A 23,883-nucleotide genomic window follows, 5' to 3' on the forward strand; every position below is an offset into this window, starting at 1 on the left:
TCAAGCATGCCCTGAACAAGAATCCGTTGAATATATTTGCATATCTCTTGAAGAATATTTTTAATGAACTTTTGAAAATCAGGAAAGCGATCCATGCACTTGGACATTCCAAGTATGTTGGAATGTTTTGAAATTGTACTCAGTCATAGTCAACGACGCCCTGAACAAGAATCCGTTGAAAATATTTGCATATCGCTTAAGGAATATTTTTAATGAATTTTTGAAAATCAGGAAAGCGATCCATGCACTTAGGCAGTGACTTAACTTTTTATTCAAAAAAGACCCCAAAAGTATCTTGGAATGTCTTGAAATTGTACACAGTCATAGTCAAGCATGCCCTGAACAAGAATCCGTTGAATATATTTGCATATCTCTTGAAGAATATTTTTAATGAACTTTTGAAAATCAGGAAAGCGATCCATGCACTTGGACATTCCAAGTATGTTGGAATGTCTTGAAATTGTACTCAGTCATAGTCAACGACGCCCTGAACAAGAATCCGTTGAAAATATTTGCATATCGCTTAAGGAATATTTTTAATGAATTTTTGAAAATCAGGAAAGCGATCCATGCACTTAGGCAGTGACTTAACTTTTTCGTCAAAAAAGACCCCAAAAGTATCTTGGAATGTCTTGAAATTGTACACAGTCATAGTCAAGCATGCCCTGAACAAGAATCCGTTGAATATATTTGCATATCTCTTGAAGAATATTTTTAATGAACTTTTGAAAATCAGGAAAGCGATCCATGCACTTGGACATTCCAAGTGTGTTGGAATGTCTTGAAATTGTACTCAGTCATAGTCAACGACGCCCTGAACAAGAATCCGTTGAAAATATTTGCATATCGTTTAAGGAATATTTTTAAAGAATTTCTGAAAATCAGGAAAGCGATCCATGCACTTAGGCAGTGACTTAACTTTTTATTCAAAAAAGACCCCAAAAGTATCTTGGAATGTCTTGAAATTGTACACAGTCATAGTCAAGCATGCCCTGAACAAGAATCCGTTGAATATATTTGCATATCTCTTGAAGAATATTTTTAATGAACTTTTGAAAATCAGGAAATTGATCCATGCACTTGGACATTCCAATTATGTTGGAATGTCTTGAAATTGTACTCAGTCATAGTCAACGACGCCCTGAACAAGAATCCGTTGAAAATATTTGCATATCGCTTAAGGAATATTTTTAATGAATTTTTGAAAATGATGAAAGTCTGTGCACTTAGGCAGTGACTTAACTTTTTATCCAAAAAAGACCCCAAAGGTATCTTGGAATGTCTTGAAATTGTACACAGTCATAGTCAAGCATGCCCTGAACAAGAATCCGTTGAATATATTTGCATATCTCTTGAAGAATATTTTTAATGAATTTTTGAAAATCAGGAAAGCGATCCATGCACTTGGACATTCCAAGTATGTTGGAATGTCTTGAAATTGTACTCAGTCATAGTCAACGACGCCCTGAACAAGAATCCGTTGAAAATATTTGCATATCGCTTAAGGAATATTTTTAATGAATTTTTGAAAATCAGGAAAGCAATCCATGCACTTAGGCAGTGACTTAACTTTTTATTCAAAAAAGACCCCAAAAGTATCTTGGAATGTCTTGAAATTGTACACAGTCATAGTCAAGCATGCCCTGAACAAGAATCCGTTGAATATATTTGCATATCTCTTGAAGAATATTTTTAATGAACTTTTGAAAATCAGGAAAGCGATCCATGCACTTGGACATTCCAAGTATGTTGGAATGTTTTGAAATTGTACTCAGTCATAGTCAACGACGCCCTGAACAAGAATCCGTTGAAAATATTTGCATATCGCTTAAGGAATATTTTTAATGAATTTTTGAAAATCAGGAAAGCGATCCATGCACTTAGGCAGTGACTTAACTTTTTATTCAAAAAAGACCCCAAAAGTATCTTGGAATGTCTTGAAATTGTACACAGTCATAGTCAAGCATGCCCTGAACAAGAATCCGTTGAATATATTTGCATATCTCTTGAAGAATATTTTTAATGAACTTTTGAAAATCAGGAAAGCGATCCATGCACTTGGACATTCCAAGTATGTTGGAATGTCTTGAAATTGTACTCAGTCATAGTCAACGACGCCCTGAACAAGAATCCGTTGAAAATATTTGCATATCGCTTAAGGAATATTTTTAATGAATTTTTGAAAATCAGGAAAGCGATCCATGCACTTAGGCAGTGACTTAACTTTTTCGTCAAAAAAGACCCCAAAAGTATCTTGGAATGTCTTGAAATTGTACACAGTCATAGTCAAGCATGCCCTGAACAAGAACCTGTTGAATATATTTGCATATCTCTTGAAGAATATTTTTAATGAATTTTTGAAAATCCGGAAAGCTATCCATGCACTTGGACATTCCAAGTAAGTTGGAATGTCTTGAAATTGTACTCAGTCATAGTCAACGACGCCCTGAACAAGAATCTATTGAAAATATTTGCATATCTCTTAAGGAATATTTTTAATGAATTTTTGAAAATGAATTTCTTTGCACTTCGGCAGTGACTTAACTTTTTATTCAAAAAAGACCCCAAAGGTATCTTGGAATGTCTTGAAATTGTACACAGTCATAGTCAAGCATGCCCTGAACAAGAATCCGTTGAATATATTTGCATATCGCTTAAGGAATATTTTTAATGAATTTTTGAAAATCAGGAAAGCGATCCATGCACTTGGACATTCCAAGTATGTTGGAATGTCTTGAAATTGTACTCAGTCATAGTCAACGACGCCCTGAACAAGAATCCGTTGAAAATATTTGCATATCGCTTCAGGAATATTTTAAATGAATTTCTGAAAATCAGGAAAGCGATCCATGCACTTAGGCAGTGACTTAACTTTTTTGTCAAAAAAGACCCCAAAAGTATCTTGGAATGTCTTGAAATTGTACACAGTCATAGTCAAGCATGCCCTGAACAAGAATCCGTTGAATATATTTGCATATCTCTTGAAGAATATTTTTAATGAACTTTTGAAAATCAGGAAAGCGATCCATGCACTTGGACATTCCAAGTATGTTGGAATGTCTTGAAATTGTACTCAGTCATAGTCAACGACGCCCTGAACAAGAATCCGTTGAAAATATTTGCATATCGCTTAAGGAATATTTTTAATGAATTTTTGAAAATCAGGAAAGCGATCCATGCACTTAGGCAGTGACTTAACTTTTTATTCAAAAAAGACCCCAAAAGTATGTTGGAATGTCTTGAAATTGTACACAGTCATAGTCAACGACGCCCTGAACAAGAATCCGTTGAAAATATTTGCATATCGCTTAAGGAATATTTTTAATGAATTTTTGAAAATCAGGAAAGCGATCCATGCACTTGGACATTCCAAGTATGGTGGAATGTCTTGAAATTGTACTCGGTCATAGTCAACGACACCCTGAACAAGAATCCATTGAAAATATTTGCATATCTCTTAAGGAATATTTTTAATGAATTTTTGAAAATGATGAAAGTCTGTGCACTTAGGCAGTGACTTAACTTTTTATCCAAAAAAGACCCCAAAGGTATCTTGGAATGTCTTGAAATTGTACACAGTCATAGTCAAGCATGCCCTGAACAAGAATCCGTTGAATATATTTTCATATCTCTTGAAGAATATTTTTAATGAACTTTTGAAAATCAGGAAAGCGATCCATGCACTTGGACATTCCAAGTATGTTGGAATGTCTTGAAATTGTACTCAGTCATAGTCAACGACGCCCTGAACAAGAATCCGTTGAAAATATTTGCATATCGCTTAAGGAATATTTTTAATGAATTTTTGAAAATCAGGAAAGCGATCCATGCACTTAGGCAGTGACTTAACTTTTTATTCAAAAAAGACCCCAAAAGTATCTTGGAATGTCTTGAAATTGTACACAGTCATAGTCAAGCATGCCCTGAACAAGAATCCGTTGAATATATTTGCATATCTCTTGAAGAATATTTTTAATGAACTTTTGAAAATCAGGAAAGCGATCCATGCACTTGGACATTCCAAGTATGTTGGAATGTTTTGAAATTGTACTCAGTCATAGTCAACGACGCCCTGAACAAGAATCCGTTGAAAATATTTGCATATCGCTTAAGGAATATTTTTAATGAATTTTTGAAAATCAGGAAAGCGATCCATGCACTTAGGCAGTGACTTAACTTTTTATTCAAAAAAGACCCCAAAAGTATCTTGGAATGTCTTGAAATTGTACACAGTCATAGTCAAGCATGCCCTGAACAAGAATCCGTTGAATATATTTGCATATCTCTTGAAGAATATTTTTAATGAACTTTTGAAAATCAGGAAAGCGATCCATGCACTTGGACATTCCAAGTATGTTGGAATGTCTTGAAATTGTACTCAGTCATAGTCAACGACGCCCTGAACAAGAATCCGTTGAAAATATTTGCATATCGCTTAAGGAATATTTTTAATGAATTTTTGAAAATCAGGAAAGCGATCCATGCACTTAGGCAGTGACTTAACTTTTTCGTCAAAAAAGACCCCAAAAGTATCTTGGAATGTCTTGAAATTGTACACAGTCATAGTCAAGCATGCCCTGAACAAGAATCCGTTGAATATATTTGCATATCTCTTGAAGAATATTTTTAATGAACTTTTGAAAATCAGGAAAGCGATCCATGCACTTGGACATTCCAAGTGTGTTGGAATGTCTTGAAATTGTACTCAGTCATAGTCAACGACGCCCTGAACAAGAATCCGTTGAAAATATTTGCATATCGTTTAAGGAATATTTTTAAAGAATTTCTGAAAATCAGGAAAGCGATCCATGCACTTAGGCAGTGACTTAACTTTTTATTCAAAAAAGACCCCAAAAGTATGTTGGAATGTCTTGAAATTGTACACAGTCATAGTCAACGACGCCCTGAACAAGAATCCGTTGAAAATATTTGCATATCGCTTAAGGAATATTTTTAATGAATTTTTGAAAATCAGGAAAGCGATCCATGCACTTGGACATTCCAAGTATGGTGGAATGTCTTGAAATTGTACTCGGTCATAGTCAACGACACCCTGAACAAGAATCCATTGAAAATATTTGCATATCTCTTAAGGAATATTTTTAATGAATTTTTGAAAATGATGAAAGTCTGTGCACTTAGGCAGTGACTTAACTTTTTATCCAAAAAAGACCCCAAAGGTATCTTGGAATGTCTTGAAATTGTACACAGTCATAGTCAAGCATGCCCTGAACAAGAATCCGTTGAATATATTTTCATATCTCTTGAAGAATATTTTTAATGAACTTTTGAAAATCAGGAAAGCGATCCATGCACTTGGACATTCCAAGTATGTTGGAATGTCTTGAAATTGTACTCAGTCATAGTCAACGACGCCCTGAACAAGAATCCGTTGAAAATATTTGCATATCGCTTAAGGAATATTTTTAATGAATTTTTGAAAATCAGGAAAGCGATCCATGCACTTAGGCAGTGACTTAACTTTTTATTCAAAAAAGACCCCAAAAGTATCTTGGAATGTCTTGAAATTGTACACAGTCATAGTCAAGCATGCCCTGAACAAGAATCCGTTGAATATATTTGCATATCTCTTGAAGAATATTTTTAATGAACTTTTGAAAATCAGGAAAGCGATCCATGCACTTGGACATTCCAAGTATGTTGGAATGTTTTGAAATTGTACTCAGTCATAGTCAACGACGCCCTGAACAAGAATCCGTTGAAAATATTTGCATATCGCTTAAGGAATATTTTTAATGAATTTTTGAAAATCAGGAAAGCGATCCATGCACTTAGGCAGTGACTTAACTTTTTATTCAAAAAAGACCCCAAAAGTATCTTGGAATGTCTTGAAATTGTACACAGTCATAGTCAAGCATGCCCTGAACAAGAATCCGTTGAATATATTTGCATATCTCTTGAAGAATATTTTTAATGAACTTTTGAAAATCAGGAAAGCGATCCATGCACTTGGACATTCCAAGTATGTTGGAATGTCTTGAAATTGTACTCAGTCATAGTCAACGACGCCCTGAACAAGAATCCGTTGAAAATATTTGCATATCGCTTAAGGAATATTTTTAATGAATTTTTGAAAATCAGGAAAGCGATCCATGCACTTAGGCAGTGACTTAACTTTTTCGTCAAAAAAGACCCCAAAAGTATCTTGGAATGTCTTGAAATTGTACACAGTCATAGTCAAGCATGCCCTGAACAAGAATCCGTTGAATATATTTGCATATCTCTTGAAGAATATTTTTAATGAACTTTTGAAAATCAGGAAAGCGATCCATGCACTTGGACATTCCAAGTGTGTTGGAATGTCTTGAAATTGTACTCAGTCATAGTCAACGACGCCCTGAACAAGAATCCGTTGAAAATATTTGCATATCGTTTAAGGAATATTTTTAAAGAATTTCTGAAAATCAGGAAAGCGATCCATGCACTTAGGCAGTGACTTAACTTTTTATTCAAAAAAGACCCCAAAAGTATCTTGGAATGTCTTGAAATTGTACACAGTCATAGTCAAGCATGCCCTGAACAAGAATCCGTTGAATATATTTGCATATCTCTTGAAGAATATTTTTAATGAACTTTTGAAAATCAGGAAATTGATCCATGCACTTGGACATTCCAATTATGTTGGAATGTCTTGAAATTGTACTCAGTCATAGTCAACGACGCCCTGAACAAGAATCCGTTGAAAATATTTGCATATCGCTTAAGGAATATTTTTAATGAATTTTTGAAAATGATGAAAGTCTGTGCACTTAGGCAGTGACTTAACTTTTTATCCAAAAAAGACCCCAAAGGTATCTTGGAATGTCTTGAAATTGTACACAGTCATAGTCAAGCATGCCCTGAACAAGAATCCGTTGAATATATTTGCATATCTCTTGAAGAATATTTTTAATGAATTTTTGAAAATCAGGAAAGCGATCCATGCACTTGGACATTCCAAGTATGTTGGAATGTCTTGAAATTGTACTCAGTCATAGTCAACGACGCCCTGAACAAGAATCCGTTGAAAATATTTGCATATCGCTTAAGGAATATTTTTAATGAATTTTTGAAAATCAGGAAAGCAATCCATGCACTTAGGCAGTGACTTAACTTTTTATTCAAAAAAGACCCCAAAAGTATCTTGGAATGTCTTGAAATTGTACACAGTCATAGTCAAGCATGCCCTGAACAAGAATCCGTTGAATATATTTGCATATCTCTTGAAGAATATTTTTAATGAACTTTTGAAAATCAGGAAAGCGATCCATGCACTTGGACATTCCAAGTATGTTGGAATGTTTTGAAATTGTACTCAGTCATAGTCAACGACGCCCTGAACAAGAATCCGTTGAAAATATTTGCATATCGCTTAAGGAATATTTTTAATGAATTTTTGAAAATCAGGAAAGCGATCCATGCACTTAGGCAGTGACTTAACTTTTTATTCAAAAAAGACCCCAAAAGTATCTTGGAATGTCTTGAAATTGTACACAGTCATAGTCAAGCATGCCCTGAACAAGAATCCGTTGAATATATTTGCATATCTCTTGAAGAATATTTTTAATGAACTTTTGAAAATCAGGAAAGCGATCCATGCACTTGGACATTCCAAGTATGTTGGAATGTCTTGAAATTGTACTCAGTCATAGTCAACGACGCCCTGAACAAGAATCCGTTGAAAATATTTGCATATCGCTTAAGGAATATTTTTAATGAATTTTTGAAAATCAGGAAAGCGATCCATGCACTTAGGCAGTGACTTAACTTTTTCGTCAAAAAAGACCCCAAAAGTATCTTGGAATGTCTTGAAATTGTACACAGTCATAGTCAAGCATGCCCTGAACAAGAACCTGTTGAATATATTTGCATATCTCTTGAAGAATATTTTTAATGAATTTTTGAAAATCCGGAAAGCTATCCATGCACTTGGACATTCCAAGTAAGTTGGAATGTCTTGAAATTGTACTCAGTCATAGTCAACGACGCCCTGAACAAGAATCTATTGAAAATATTTGCATATCTCTTAAGGAATATTTTTAATGAATTTTTGAAAATGAATTTCTTTGCACTTCGGCAGTGACTTAACTTTTTATTCAAAAAAGACCCCAAAGGTATCTTGGAATGTCTTGAAATTGTACACAGTCATAGTCAAGCATGCCCTGAACAAGAATCCGTTGAATATATTTGCATATCGCTTAAGGAATATTTTTAATGAATTTTTGAAAATCAGGAAAGCGATCCATGCACTTGGACATTCCAAGTATGTTGGAATGTCTTGAAATTGTACTCAGTCATAGTCAACGACGCCCTGAACAAGAATCCGTTGAAAATATTTGCATATCGCTTCAGGAATATTTTAAATGAATTTCTGAAAATCAGGAAAGCGATCCATGCACTTAGGCAGTGACTTAACTTTTTTGTCAAAAAAGACCCCAAAAGTATCTTGGAATGTCTTGAAATTGTACACAGTCATAGTCAAGCATGCCCTGAACAAGAATCCGTTGAATATATTTGCATATCTCTTGAAGAATATTTTTAATGAACTTTTGAAAATCAGGAAAGCGATCCATGCACTTGGACATTCCAAGTATGTTGGAATGTCTTGAAATTGTACTCAGTCATAGTCAACGACGCCCTGAACAAGAATCCGTTGAAAATATTTGCATATCGCTTAAGGAATATTTTTAATGAATTTTTGAAAATCAGGAAAGCGATCCATGCACTTAGGCAGTGACTTAACTTTTTCGTCAAAAAAGACAACAAAAGTATCTTGGAATGTCTTGAAATTGTACACAGTCATAGTCAAGCATGCCCTGAACAAGAATCCGTTGAATATATTTGCATATCTCTTGAAGAATATTTTTAATGAATTTTTGAAAATCCGAAAAGTGATCCATGCACTTGGACATTCCAAGTATGTTGGAATGTCTTGAAATTGTACTCAGTCATAGTCAACGACGATCTGAACAAGCATCAATTGAAAATATTTGCATATCTCTTAAGGAATATTTTTAATGAATTTTTGAAAATGAGGAAAGTCTGTGCACTTAGGCAGTGACTTAACTTTTTATTCAAAAAAGACCCCAAAAGTATCTTGGAATGTCTTGAAATTGTACACAGTCATAGTCAAGCATGACCTGAACAAGAATCCGTTGAATATATTTGCATATCTCTTGAAGAATATTTTTAATGAACTTTTGAAAATCAGGAAAGCGATCCATGCACTTGGACATTCCAAGTATGTTGGAATGTCTTGAAATTGTACTCAGTCATAGTCAACGACGCCCTGAACAAGAATCCGTTGAAAATATTTGCATATCGTTTAAGGAATATTTTTAAAGAATTTCTGAAAATCAGGAAAGCGATCCATGCACTTAGGCAGTGACTTAACTTTTTCGTCAAAAAAGACCCCAAAAGTATCTTGGAATGTCTTGAAATTGTACACAGTCATAGTCAAGAATGCCCTGAACAAGAATCCGTTGAATATATTTGCATATCTCTTGAAGAATATTTTTAATGAATTTTTGAAAATCCGGAAAGCGATCCATGCACTTGGACATTCCAAGTATGTTGGAATGTCTTGAAATTGTACTCAGTCATAGTCAACGACGCCCTGAACAAGAATCCGTTGAAAATATTTGCATATCGCTTAAGGAATATTTTTAATGAATTTTTGAAAATCAGGAAAGCGATCCATGCACTTAGGCAGTGACTTAACTTTTTATTCAAAAAAGACCCCAAAAGTATCTTGGAATGTCTTGAAATTGTACACAGTCATAGTCAAGCATGCCCTGAACAAGAATCCGTTGAATATATTTGCATATCTCTTGAAGAATATTTTTAATGAACTTTTGAAAATCAGGAAAGCGATCCATGCACTTGGACATTCCAAGTATGTTGGAATGTTTTGAAATTGTACTCAGTCATAGTCAACGACGCCCTGAACAAGAATCCGTTGAAAATATTTGCATATCGCTTAAGGAATATTTTTAATGAATTTTTGAAAATCAGGAAAGCGATCCATGCACTTAGGCAGTGACTTAACTTTTTATTCAAAAAAGACCCCAAAAGTATCTTGGAATGTCTTGAAATTGTACACAGTCATAGTCAAGCATGCCCTGAACAAGAATCCGTTGAATATATTTGCATATCTCTTGAAGAATATTTTTAATGAACTTTTGAAAATCAGGAAAGCGATCCATGCACTTGGACATTCCAAGTATGTTGGAATGTCTTGAAATTGTACTCAGTCATAGTCAACGACGCCCTGAACAAGAATCCGTTGAAAATATTTGCATATCGTTTAAGGAATATTTTTAAAGAATTTCTGAAAATCAGGAAAGCGATCCATGCACTTAGGCAGTGACTTAACTTTTTCGTCAAAAAAGACCCCAAAAGTATCTTGGAATGTCTTGAAATTGTACACAGTCATAGTCAAGAATGCCCTGAACAAGAATCCGTTGAATATATTTGCATATCTCTTGAAGAATATTTTTAATGAATTTTTGAAAATCCGGAAAGCGATCCATGCACTTGGACATTCCAAGTATGCTGGAATGTCTTGAAATTGTACTCAGTCATAGTCAACGACGCCCTGAACAAGAATCCGTTGAAAATATTTGCATATCGCTTAAGGAATATTTTTAATGAATTTTTGAAAATCAGGAAAGCGATCCATGCACTTAGGCAGTGACTTAACTTTTTATTCAAAAAAGACCCCAAAAGTATCTTGGAATGTCTTGAAATTGTACACAGTCATAGTCAAGCATGCCCTGAACAAGAATCCGTTGAATATATTTGCATATCTCTTGAAGAATATTTTTAATGAACTTTTGAAAATCAGGAAAGCGATCCATGCACTTGGACATTCCAAGTATGTTGGAATGTCTTGAAATTGTACTCAGTCATAGTCAACGACGCCCTGAACAAGAATCCGTTGAAAATATTTGCATATCGTTTAAGGAATATTTTTAAAGAATTTCTGAAAATCAGGAAAGCGATCCATGCACTTAGGCAGTGACTTAACTTTTTCGTCAAAAAAGACCCCAAAAGTATCTTGGAATGTCTTGAAATTGTACACAGTCATAGTCAAGAATGCCCTGAACAAGAATCCGTTGAATATATTTGCATATCTCTTGAAGAATATTTTTAATGAATTTTTGAAAATCCGGAAAGCGATCCATGCACTTGGACATTCCAAGTATGTTGGAATGTCTTGAAATTGTACTCGGTCATAGTCAACGACGCCCTGAACAAGAATCCATTGAAAATATTTGCATATCTCTTAAGGAATATTTTTAATGAATTTTTGAAAATGATGAAAGTCTGTGCACTTAGGCAGTGACTTAACTTTTTATTCAAAAAAGAACCCAAAGGTATCTTGGAATGTCTTGAAATTGTACACAGTCATAGTCAAGCATGCCCTGAACAAGAATCCGTTGAATATATTTGCATATCTCTTGAAGAATATTTTTAATGAACTTTTGAAAATCAGGAAAGCGATCCATGCACTTGGACATTCCAAGTATGTTGGAATGTTTTGAAATTGTACTCAGTCATAGTCAACGACGCCCTGAACAAGAAACCGTTGAAAATATTTGCATATCGCTTAAGGAATATTTTTAATGAATTTTTGAAAATCAGGAAAGCGATCCATGCACTTAGGCAGTGACTTAACTTTTGATGTTTTTGGTTTGTTTTTAAAGCATTAAAGCTGCAGGAGTTCATCCATGTCGCCCAGTCGCTGGAAACAAACGTTTGGACACCATGGATCACACAGCAGGAAATAAGGTGAGACGGAGGAAACGATCCATTTGCCCTGATGCACTTAGTGACTTGACTTTTTTTTCAAAAAAGACCCCAAAAGTATCTTGGAATGTCTTGAAATTGTACACAGTCATAGTCAAGCATGCCCTGAACAAGAATCTGTTGAATATATTTGCATATCTCTTGAGGAATATTTTTAATGAATTTTTGAAAATCAGGAAAGCGATCCATGCACTTAGGCAGTGACTTAACTTTTGATGTTTTTGGGTTGTTTTTAAAGAATTAAAGCTGCAGGAGTTCATCAATGTCGTCCAGTCGCTGGAAACAAACGTTTGGACACCGTGGATCACACAGCAGGATATCAGGTGAGACGAAGGAAACGATCCATTTGCCCTGATGCACTTAGTGACTTGACTTTTTTTTCAAAAAAAAACCCAAAAGTAAATTGGAATGTCTTGAAATTGTACACAGTCATAGTCAAGCATGCCCTGAACAAGAATCCGTTGAATATATTTGCATATCTCTTGAAGAATATTTTTAATGAATTTTTGAAAATCCGGAAAGCGATCCATGCACTTGGACATTCCAAGTATGTTGGAATGTCTTGAAATTGTACTCAGTCATAGTCAACGACGCCCTGAACAAGAATCCGTTGAAAATATTTGCATATCGCTTAAGGAATATTTTTAATGAATTTTTGAAAATCAGGAAAGCGATCCATGCACTTAGGCAGTGACTTAACTTTTGATGTTTTTGGTTTGTTTTTAAAGCATTAAAGCTGCAGGAGTTCATCCATGTCGCCCAGTCGCTGGAAACAAACGTTTGGACACCATGGATCACACAGCAGGAAATAAGGTGAGACGGAGGAAACGATCCATTTGCCCTGATGCACTTAGTGACTTGACTTTTTTTTCAAAAAAGACCCCAAAAGTATCTTGGAATGTCTTGAAATTGTACACAGTCATAGTCAAGCATGCCCTGAACAAGAATCTGTTGAATATATTTGCATATCTCTTGAGGAATATTTTTAATGAATTTTTGAAAATCAGGAAAGCGATCCATGCACTTAGGCAGTGACTTAACTTTTGATGTTTTTGGGTTGTTTTTAAAGAATTAAAGCTGCAGGAGTTCATCAATGTCGTCCAGTCGCTGGAAACAAACGTTTGGACACCGTGGATCACACAGCAGGATATCAGGTGAGACGAAGGAAACGATCCATTTGCCCTGATGCACTTAGTGACTTGACTTTTTTTTCAAAAAAAAACCCAAAAGTAAATTGGAATGTCTTGAAATTGTACACAGTCATAGTCAAGCATGCCCTGAACAAGAATCCGTTGAATATATTTGCATATCTCTTGAAGAATATTTTTAATGAATTTTTGAAAATCCGGAAAGCGATCCATGCACTTGGACATTCCAAGTATGTTGGAATGTCTTGAAATTGTACTCAGTCATAGTCAACGACGCCCTGAACAAGAATCCGTTGAAAATATTTGCATATCGCTTAAGGAATATTTTTAATGAATTTTTGAAAATCAGGAAAGCGATCCATGCACTTAGGCAGTGACTTAACTTTTTCGTCAAAAAAGACCCCAAAAGTATCTTGGAATGTCTTGAAATTGTACACAGTCATAGTCAAGCATGCCCTGAACAAGAAACCGTTGAATATATTTGCATATCTCTTGAAGAATATTTTTAATGAATTTTTGAAAATCCGAAAAGCGATCCATGCACTTGGACATTCCAAGTATGTTGGAATGTGTTGAAATTGTACTCAGTCATAGTCAACGAAGCCCTGAACAAGAATCCATTGAAAATATTTGCATATCTCTTAAGGAATATTTTTAATGAATTTTTGGAAATGAGGAAAGTCTGTGCACTTAGGCAGTGACTTAACTTTTTATTCAAAAAAGACCCCAAAAGTATCTTGGAATGTCTTGAAATTGTACACAGTCATAGTCAAGCATGCCCTGAACAAGAATCCGTTGAATATATTTGCATATCTCTTGAAGAATATTTTTAATGAATTTTTGAAAATCCGGAAAGCGATCCATGCACTTGGACATTCCAAGTATGTTGGAATGTCTTGAAATTGTACTCAGTCATAGTCAACGACGCCCTGAACGAGAATCTGTTGAAAATATTTGCATATCGCTTAAGGAATATTTTTAATGAATTTTTGAAAATCAGGAAAGCGATCCATGCACTTAGGCAGTGACTTAACTTTTTCGTCAAAAAAGACCCCAAAAGTATCTTGGAATGTCTTGAAATTGTACACAGTCATAGTCAAGCATGCCCTGAACAAGAATCCGTTGAATATATTTGCATATCTCTTGAAGAATATTTTTAATGAATTTTTGAAAATCCGGAAAGCGATCCATGCACTTGGACATTCCAAGTATGTTGGAATGTCTTGAAATTGTACTCAGTCATAGTCAACGACGCCCTGAACAAGAATCCGTTGAAAATATTTGCATATCGCTTAAGGAATATTTTTAATGAATTTTTGAAAATCAGGAAAGCAATCCATGCACTTAGGCAGTGACTTAACTTTTTTGTCAAAAAAGACCCCAAAAGTATCTTGGAATGTCTTGAAATTGTACACAGTCATAGTCAAGCATGCCCTGAACAAGAAACCGTTGAATATATTTGCATATCTCTTGAAGAATATTTTTAATTAATTTTTGAAAATCCGAAAAGCGATCCATGCACTTGGACATTCCAAGTATGTTGGAATGTTTTGAAATTGTACTCAGTCATAGTCAACGACGCCCTGAACAAGAATCAATTGAAAGTATTCGCATATCTCTTAAGGAATATTTTTAATGAATTTTTGAAAATCAGGAAAGCAATCCATGCACTTAGGCAGTGACTTAACTTTTTTGTCAAAAAAGACCCCAAATGTATCTTGGAATGTCTTGAAATTGTACACAGTCATAGTCAAGCATGCCCTGAACAAGAATCCGTTGAATATATTTGCATATCTCTTGAAGAATATTTTTAATGAACTTTTGAAAATCAGGAAAGCGATCCATGTACTTGGACATTCAAAGTATGTTGGAATGTCTTGAAATTGTACTCGGTCATAGTCAACGACGCCCTGAACAAGAATCCGTTGAAAATATTTGCATATCGCTTCAGGAATATTTTTAATGAATTTTTGAAAATCAGGAAAGCGATCCATGCACTTAGGCAGTGACTTAACTTTTTCGTCAAAAAAGACCCCAAAAGTATCTTGGAATGTCTTGAAATTGTACACAGTCATAGTCAAGCATGCCCTGAACAAGAATCCGTTGAATATATTTGCATATCTCTTGAAGAATATTTTTAATGAACTTTTGAAAATCAGGAAAGCGATCCATGCACTTGGACATTCCAAGTATGTTGGAATGTCTTGAAATTGTACTCAGTCATAGTCAACGACGCCCTGAACAAGAATCCGTTGAAAATATTTGCATATCGCTTAAGGAATATTTTTAATGAATTTTTGAAAATCAGGAAAGCGATCCATGCACTTAGGCAGTGACTTAACTTTTTCGTCAAAAAAGACCCCAAAAGTATCTTGGAATGTCTTGAAATTGTACACAGTCATAGTCAAGCATGCCCTGAACAAGAATCTGTTGAATATATTTGCATATCTCTTGAAGAATATTTGTAATGAATTTTTGAAAATCCTAAAAGCGATACATGCACTTGGACATTCCAAGTATGTTGGAATGTCTTGAAATTGTACTCAGTCATAGTCAACGACGCTCTGAACAAGAATCAATTGAAAATATTTGCATATCTCTTAAGGAATATTTTTAATGAATTTTTGAAAATGAGGAAAGTCTGTGCACTTAGGCAGTGACTTAACTTTTTATTCAAAAAAGACCCCAAAAGTATCTTGGAATGTCTTGAAATTGTACACAGTCATAGTCAAGCATGCCCTGAACAAGAATCCGTTGAATATATTTGCATATCTCTTGAAGAATATTTTAAATGAATTTTTGAAAATCCGGAAAGCGATCCATGCACTTTGACATTCCAAGTATGTTGGAATGTCTTGAAATTGTACTCGGTCATAGTCAACGACGCCCTGAACAAGAATCCATTGAAAATATTTGCATATCTCTTAAGGAATATTTTTAATGAATTTTTGAAAATGATGAAAGTCTATGCACTTAGGCAGTGACTTAACTTTTTATTCAAAAAAGACCCCAAAGGTATCTTGGAATGTCTTGGAATTGTACACAGTCATAGTCAAGCATGCCCTGAACAAGAATCCGTTGAATATATTTGCATATCTTTTGAAGAATATTTTTAATGAACTTTTGAAAATCAGGAAAGCGATCCATGCACTTGGACATTCCAAGTATGTTGGAATGTCTTGAAATTGTACTCAGTCATAGTCAACGACGCCCTGAACAAGAATCTGTTGAAAATATTTGCATATCGTTTAAGGAATATTTTTAAAGAATTTCTGAAAATCAGGAAAGCGATCCATGCACTTAGGCAGTGACTAAACTTTTTTGTCAAAAAAGACCCCAAAAGTATCTTGGAATGTCTTGAAATTGTACACAGTCATAGTCAAGCATGCCCTGAACAAGAATATGTTGAATATATTTGCATATCTGTTGAAGAATATTTTAAATTAATTTTTGAAAATCCGAAAAGCGATCCATGCACTTGGACATTCCAAGTATGTTGGAATGTCTTGAAATTGTACTCAGTCATAGTCAACGACGCCCTGAACAAGAATCAATTGAAAATATTTGCATATCTCTTAAGGAATATTTTTAATGAATTTTTGAAAATGAGGAAAGTCTGTGCACTTAGGCAGTGACTTAACTTTTTATTCAAAAAAGACCCCAAAAGTATCTTGGAATGTCTTGAAATTGTACACAGTCATAGTCAAGCATGCCCTGAACAAGAATCCGTTGAATATATTTGCATATCTCTTGAAGAATATTTTTAATGAACTTTTGAAAATCAGGAAAGCGATCCATGCACTTGGACATTCCAAGTATGTTGGAATGTCTTGAAATTGTACTCAGTCATAGTCAACGACGCCCTGAACAAGAATCCGTTGAAAATATTTGCATATCGTTTAAGGAATATTTTTAAAGAATTTCTGAAAATCAGGAAAGCGATCCATGCACTTAGGCAGTGACTTAACTTTTTCGTCAAAAAAGACCCCAAAAGTATCTTGGAATGTCTTGAAATTGTACACAGTCATAGTCAAGCATGCCCTGAACAAGAATCCGTTGAATATATTTGCATATCTCTTGAAGAATATTTTTAATGAATTTTTGAAAATCCGGAAAGCTATCCATGCACTTGGACATTCCAAGTATGTTGGAATGTCTTGAAATTGTACTCGGTCATAGTCAACGACGCCCTGAACAAGAATCCATTGAAAATATTTGCATATCTCTTAAGGAATATTTTTAATGAATTTTTGAAAATGATGAAAGTCTGTGCACTTAGGCAGTGACTTAACTTTTTATCCAAAAAAGACCCCAAAGGTATCTTGGAATGTCTTGAAATTGTACACAGTCATAGTCAAGCATGCCCTGAACAAGAATCCGTTGAATATATTTGCATATCTCTTGAAGAATATTTTTAATGAACTTTTGAAAATCAGGAAAGCGATCCATGCACTTGGACATTACAAGTATGTTGGAATGTCTTGAAATTGTACTCAGTCATAGTCAACGACGCCCTGAACAAGAATCCGTTGAAAATATTTGCATATCGTTTAAGGAATATTTTTAAAGAATTTCTGAAAATCAGGAAAGCGATCCATGCACTTAGGCAGTGACTTAACTTTTTCGTCAAAAAAGACCCCAAAAGTATCTTGGAATGTCTTGAAATTGTGCACAGTCATAGTCAAGAATGCCCTGAACAAGAATCCGTTGAATATATTTGCATATCTCTTGAAGAATATTTTTAATGAATTTTTGAAAATCCGGAAAGCGATCCATGCACTTGGACATTCCAAGTATGTTGGAATGTCTTGAAATTGTTCTCGGTCATAGTCAACGACGCCCTGAACAAGAATCCATTGAAAATATTTGCATATCTCTTAAGGAATATTTTTAATGAATTTTTGAAAATGATGAAAGTCTGTGCACTTAGGCAGTGACTTAACTTTTTATTCAAAAAAGACCCCAAAGGTATCTTGGAATGTCTTGAAATTGTACACAGTCATAGTCAAGCATGCCCTGAACAAGAATCCGTTGAATATATTTGCATATCTCTTGAAGAATATTTTTAATGAACTTTTGAAAATCAGGAAAGCGATCCATGCACTTGGACATTCCAAGTATGTTGGAATGTCTTGAAATTGTACTCGGTCATAGTCAACGACGCCCTGAACAAGAATCCATTGAAAATATTTGCATATCTCTTAAGGAATATTTTTAATGAATTTTTGAAAATGATGAAAGTCTGTGCACTTAGGCAGTGACTTAACTTTTTATCCAAAAAAGACCCCAAAGGTATCTTGGAATGTCTTGAAATTGTACACAGTCATAGTCAAGCATGCCCTGAACAAGAATCCGTTGAATATATTTGCATATCTCTTGAAGAATATTTTTAATGAACTTTTGAAAATCAGGAAAGCGATCCATGCACTTGGACATTCCAAGTATGTTGGAATGTCTTGAAATTGTACTCAGTCATAGTCAACGACGCCCTGAACAAGAATCCGTTGAAAATATTTGCATATCGCTTAAGGAATATTTTTAATGAATTTTTGAAAATCAGGAAAGCGATCCATGCACTTAGGCAGTGACTTAACTTTTTTGTCAAAAAAGACCCCAAAAGTATCTTGGAATGTCTTGAAATTGTACACAGTCATAGTCAAGCATGCCCTGAACAAGAATCCGTTGAATATATTTGCATATCTCTTGAAGAATATTTTTAATGAATTTTTGAAAATCCGAAAAGCGATCCATGCACTTGGACATTCCAAGTATGTTGGAATGTCTTTAAATTGTACTCAGTCATAGTCAACGACGCCCTGAACAAGAATCAATTGAAAATATTTGCATATCTCTTAAGGAATATTTTTAATGAATTTTTGAAAATGAGGAAAGTCTGTGCACTTAGGCAGTGACTTAACTTTTTATTCAAAAAAGACCCCAAAAGTATCTTGGAATGTCTTGAAATTGTACACAGTCATAGTCAAGCATGCCCTGAACAAGAATCCGTTGAATATATTTGCATATCTCTTGAAGAATATTTTTAATGACCATTTGAAAATCAGGAAAGCGATCCATGCACTTGGACATTCCAAGCATGTTGGAATGTTTTGAAATTGTACTCAGTCATAGTCAACGACGCCCTGAACAAGAATCCGTTGAAAATATTTGCATATCGTTTAAGGAATATTTTTAAAGAATTTCTGAAAATCAGGAAAGCGATCCATGCACTTAGGCAGTGACTTAACTTTTTCGTCAAAAAAGACCCCAAAAGTATCTTGGAATGTCTTGAAATTGTGCACAGTCATAGTCAAGAATGCCCTGAACAAGAATCCGTTGAATATATTTGCATATCTCTTGAAGAATATTTTTAATGAATTTTTGAAAATCCGGAAAGCGATCCATGCACTTGGACATTCCAAGTATGTTGGAATGTCTTGAAATTGTTCTCGGTCATAGTCAACGACGCCCTGAACAAGAATCCATTGAAAATATTTGCATATCTCTTAAGGAATATTTTTAATGAATTTTTGAAAATGATGAAAGTCTGTGCACTTAGGCAGTGACTTAACTTTTTATTCAAAAAAGACCCCAAAGGTATCTTGGAATGTCTTGAAATTGTACACAGTCATAGTCAAGCATGCCCTGAACAAGAATCCGTTGAATATATTTGCATATCTCTTGAAGAATATTTTTAATGAACTTTTGAAAATCAGGAAAGCGATCCATGCACTTGGACATTCCAAGTATGTTGGAATGTCTTGAAATTGTACTCGGTCATAGTCAACGACGCCCTGAACAAGAATCCATTGAAAATATTTGCATATCTCTTAAGGAATATTTTTAATGAATTTTTGAAAATGATGAAAGTCTGTGCACTGAGGCAGTGACTTAACTTTTTATTCAAAAAAGACCCCAAAGGTATCTTGGAATGTCTTGAAATTGTACACAGTCATAGTCAAGCATGCCCTGAACAAGAATCCGTTGAATATATTTGCATATCTCTTGAAGAATATTTTTAATGAACTTTTGAAAATCAGGAAAGCGATCCATGCACTTGGACATTCCAAGTATGTTGGAATGTCTTGAAATTGTACTCAGTCATAGTCAACGACGCCCTGAACAAGAATCCGTTGAAAATATTTGCATATCGTTTAAGGAATATTTTTAAAGAATTTCTGAAAATCAGGAAAGCGATCCATGCACTTAGGCACTGACTTAACTTTTTCGTCAAAAAAGACCCCAAAAGTATCTTGGAATGTCTTGAAATTGTACACAGTCATAGTCAAGCATGCCCTGAACAAGAATCCGTTGAATATATTTGCATATCTCTTGAAGAATATTTTTAATGAATTTTTGAAAATCCGGAAAGCGATCCATGCACTTGGACATTCCAAGTATGTTGGAATGTCTTGAAATTGTACTCGGTCATAGTCAACGACGCCCTGAACAAGAATCCATTGAAAATATTTGCATATCTCTTAAGGAATATTTTTAATGAATTTTTGAAAATGATGAAAGTCTGTGCACTTAGGCAGTGACTTAACTTTTTATCCAAAAAAGACCCCAAAGGTATCTTGGAATGTCTTGAAATTGTACACAGTCATAGTCAAGCATGCCCTGAACAAGAATCCGTTGAATATATTTGCATATCTCTTGAAGAATATTTTTAATGAACTTTTGAAAATCAGGAAAGCGATCCATGCACTTGGACATTCCAAGTATGTTGGAATGTCTTGAAATTGTACTCAGTCATAGTCAACGACGCCCTGAACAAGAATCCGTTGAAAATATTTGCATATCGCTTAAGGAATATTTTTAATGAATTTTTGAAAATCAGGAAAGCGATCCATGCACTTAGGCAGTGACTTAACTTTTTTGTCAAAAAAGACCCCAAAAGTATCTTGGAATGTCTTGAAATTGTACACAGTCATAGTCAAGCATGCCCTGAACAAGAATCCGTTGAATATATTTGCATATCTCTTGAAGAATATTTTTAATGAATTTTTGAAAATCCGAAAAGCGATCCATGCACTTGGACATTCCAAGTATGTTGGAATGTCTTTAAATTGTACTCAGTCATAGTCAACGACGCCCTGAACAAGAATCAATTGAAAATATTTGCATATCTCTTAAGGAATATTTTTAATGAATTTTTGAAAATGAGGAAAGTCTGTGCACTTAGGCAGTGACTTAACTTTTTATTCAAATAAGACCCCAAAAGTATCTTGGAATGTCTTGAAATTGTACACAGTCATAGTCAAGCATGCCCTGAACAAGAATCCGTTGAATATATTTGCATATCTCTTGAAGAATATTTTTAATGACCATTTGAAAATCAGGAAAGCGATCCATGCACTTGGACATTCCAAGTATGTTGGAATGTTTTGAAATTGTACTCAGTCATAGTCAACGACGCCCTGAACAAGAATCCGTTGAAAATATTTGCATATCGCTTAAGGAATATTTTTAATGAATTTTTGAAAATCAGGAAAGCGATCCATGCACTTGGACATTCCAAGTATGTTGGAATGTCTTGAAATTGTACTCGGTCAGAGTCAACGACGCCCTGAACAAGAATCCATTGAAAATATTTGCATATCTCTTAAGGAATATTTTTAATGAATTTTTGAAAATGATGAAAGTCTGTGCACTTAGGCAGTGACTTAACTTTTTATCCAAAAAAGACCCCAAAGGTATCTTGGAATGTCTTGAAATTGTACACAGTCATAGTCAAGCATGCCCTGAACAAGAATCCGTTGAATATATTTGCATATCTCTTGAAGAATATTTTTAATGAACTTTTGAAAATCAGGAAAGCGATCCATGCACTTGGACATTCCAAGTATGTTGGAATGTCTTGAAATTGTACTCAGTCATGGTCAACGACGCCCTGAACAAGAATCCGTTGAAAATATTTGCATATCGCTTAAGGAATATTTTTAATGAATTTTTGAAAATCAGGAAAGCGATCCATGCACTTAGGCAGTGACTTAACTTTTTTGTCAAAAAAGACCCCAAAAGTATCTTGGAATGTCTTGAAATTGTACACAGTCATAGTCAAGCATGCCCTGAACAAGAATCCGTTGAATATATTTGCATATCTCTTGAAGAATATTTTTAATGAATTTTTGAAAATCCGAAAAGCGATCCATGCACTTGGACATTCCAAGTATGTTGGAATGTCTTTAAATTGTACTCAGTCATAGTCAACGACGCCCTGAACAAGAATCAATTGAAAATATTTGCATATCTCTTAAGGAATATTTTTAATGAATTTTTGAATATGAGGAAAGTCTGTGCACTTAGGCAGTGACTTAACTTTTTATTCAAAAAAGACCCCAAAAGTATCTTGGAATGTCTTGAAATTGTACACAGTCATAGTCAAGCATGCCCTGAACAAGAATCCGTTGAATATATTTGCATATCTCTTGAAGAATATTTTTAATGAACTTTTGAAAATCAGGAAAGCGATCCATGCACTTGGACATTCCAAGTATGTTGGAATGTTTTGAAATTGTACTCAGTCATATTCAACGACGCCCTGAACAAGAATCCGTTGAAAATATTTGCATATCGCTTAAGGAATATTTTTAATGAATTTTTGAAAATCAGGAAAGCGATCCATGCACTTAGGCAGTGACTTAACTTTTTATTCAAAAAAGACCCCAAAAGTATCTTGGAATGTCTTGAAATTGTACACAGTCATAGTCAAGCATGCCCTGAACAAGAATCCGTTGAATATATTTGCATATCTCTTGAAGAATATTTTTAATGAATTTTTGAAAATCCGAATAGCGATCCATGCACTTGGACATTCCAAGTATGTTGGAATGTCTTGAAATTGTACTCAGTCATAGTCAACGACGCCCTGAACAAGAATCAATTGAAAATATTTGCATATCTCTTAAGGAATATTTTTAATGAATTTTTGAAAATGAGGAAAGTCTGTGCACTTAGGCAGTGACTTAACTTTTTATTCAAAAAAGACCCCAAAAATATCTTGGAATGTCTTGAAATTGTACACAGTCATAGTCAAGCATGCCCTGAACAAGAATCCGTTGAATATAATTGCATATCTCTTGAAGAATATTTTTAATGAACTTTTGAAAATCAGGAAAGCGATCCATGTACTTGGACATTCAAAGTATGTTGGAATGTCTTGAAATTGTACTCGGTCATAGTCAACGACGCCCTGAACAAGAATCAATTGAAAATATTTGCATATGGCTTAAGGAATATTTTTAATGAATTTTTGAAAATCAGGAAAGCGATCCATGCACTTAGGCAGTGACTTAACTTTTTTGTCAAAAAAGACCCCAAAAGTATCTTGGAATGTCTTAAAATTGTACACAGTCATAGTCAAGCATGCCCTGAACAAGAAACCGTTGAATATATTTGCATATCTCTTGAAGAATATTTTTAATTAATTTTTGAAAATCCGAAAGGGATCCATGCACTTGGACATTCCAAGTATGTTGGAATGTTTTGAAATTGTACTCAGTCATAGTCAACGACGCCCTTAACAAGAATCAATTGAAAATATTCGCATATCTCTTAAGGAATATTTTTAATGAATTTTTGAAAATCAGGAAAGCAATCCATGCACTTAGGCAGTGACTTAACTTTTTTGTCAAAAAAGACCCCAAAAGTATCTTGGAATGTCTTGAAATTGTACACAGTCATAGTCAAGCATGCCCTGAACAAGAATCCGTTGAATATATTTGCATATCTCTTGAAGAATATTTTTAATGAACTTTTGAAAATCAGGAAAGCGATCCATGTACTTGGACATTCAAAGTATGTTGGAATGTCTTGAAATTGTACTCGGTCATAGTCAACGACGCCCTGAACAAGAATCCGTTGAAAATATTTGCATATCGCTTAAGGAATATTTTTAATGAATTTTTGAAAATCAGGAAAGCGA

The sequence above is a fragment of the Microchirus variegatus genome, assembly GCF_963457635.1.
Source record: "Microchirus variegatus genome assembly, chromosome: 4".
In the NCBI taxonomy this organism is placed as follows: Eukaryota; Metazoa; Chordata; class Actinopteri; order Pleuronectiformes; family Soleidae; genus Microchirus; species Microchirus variegatus.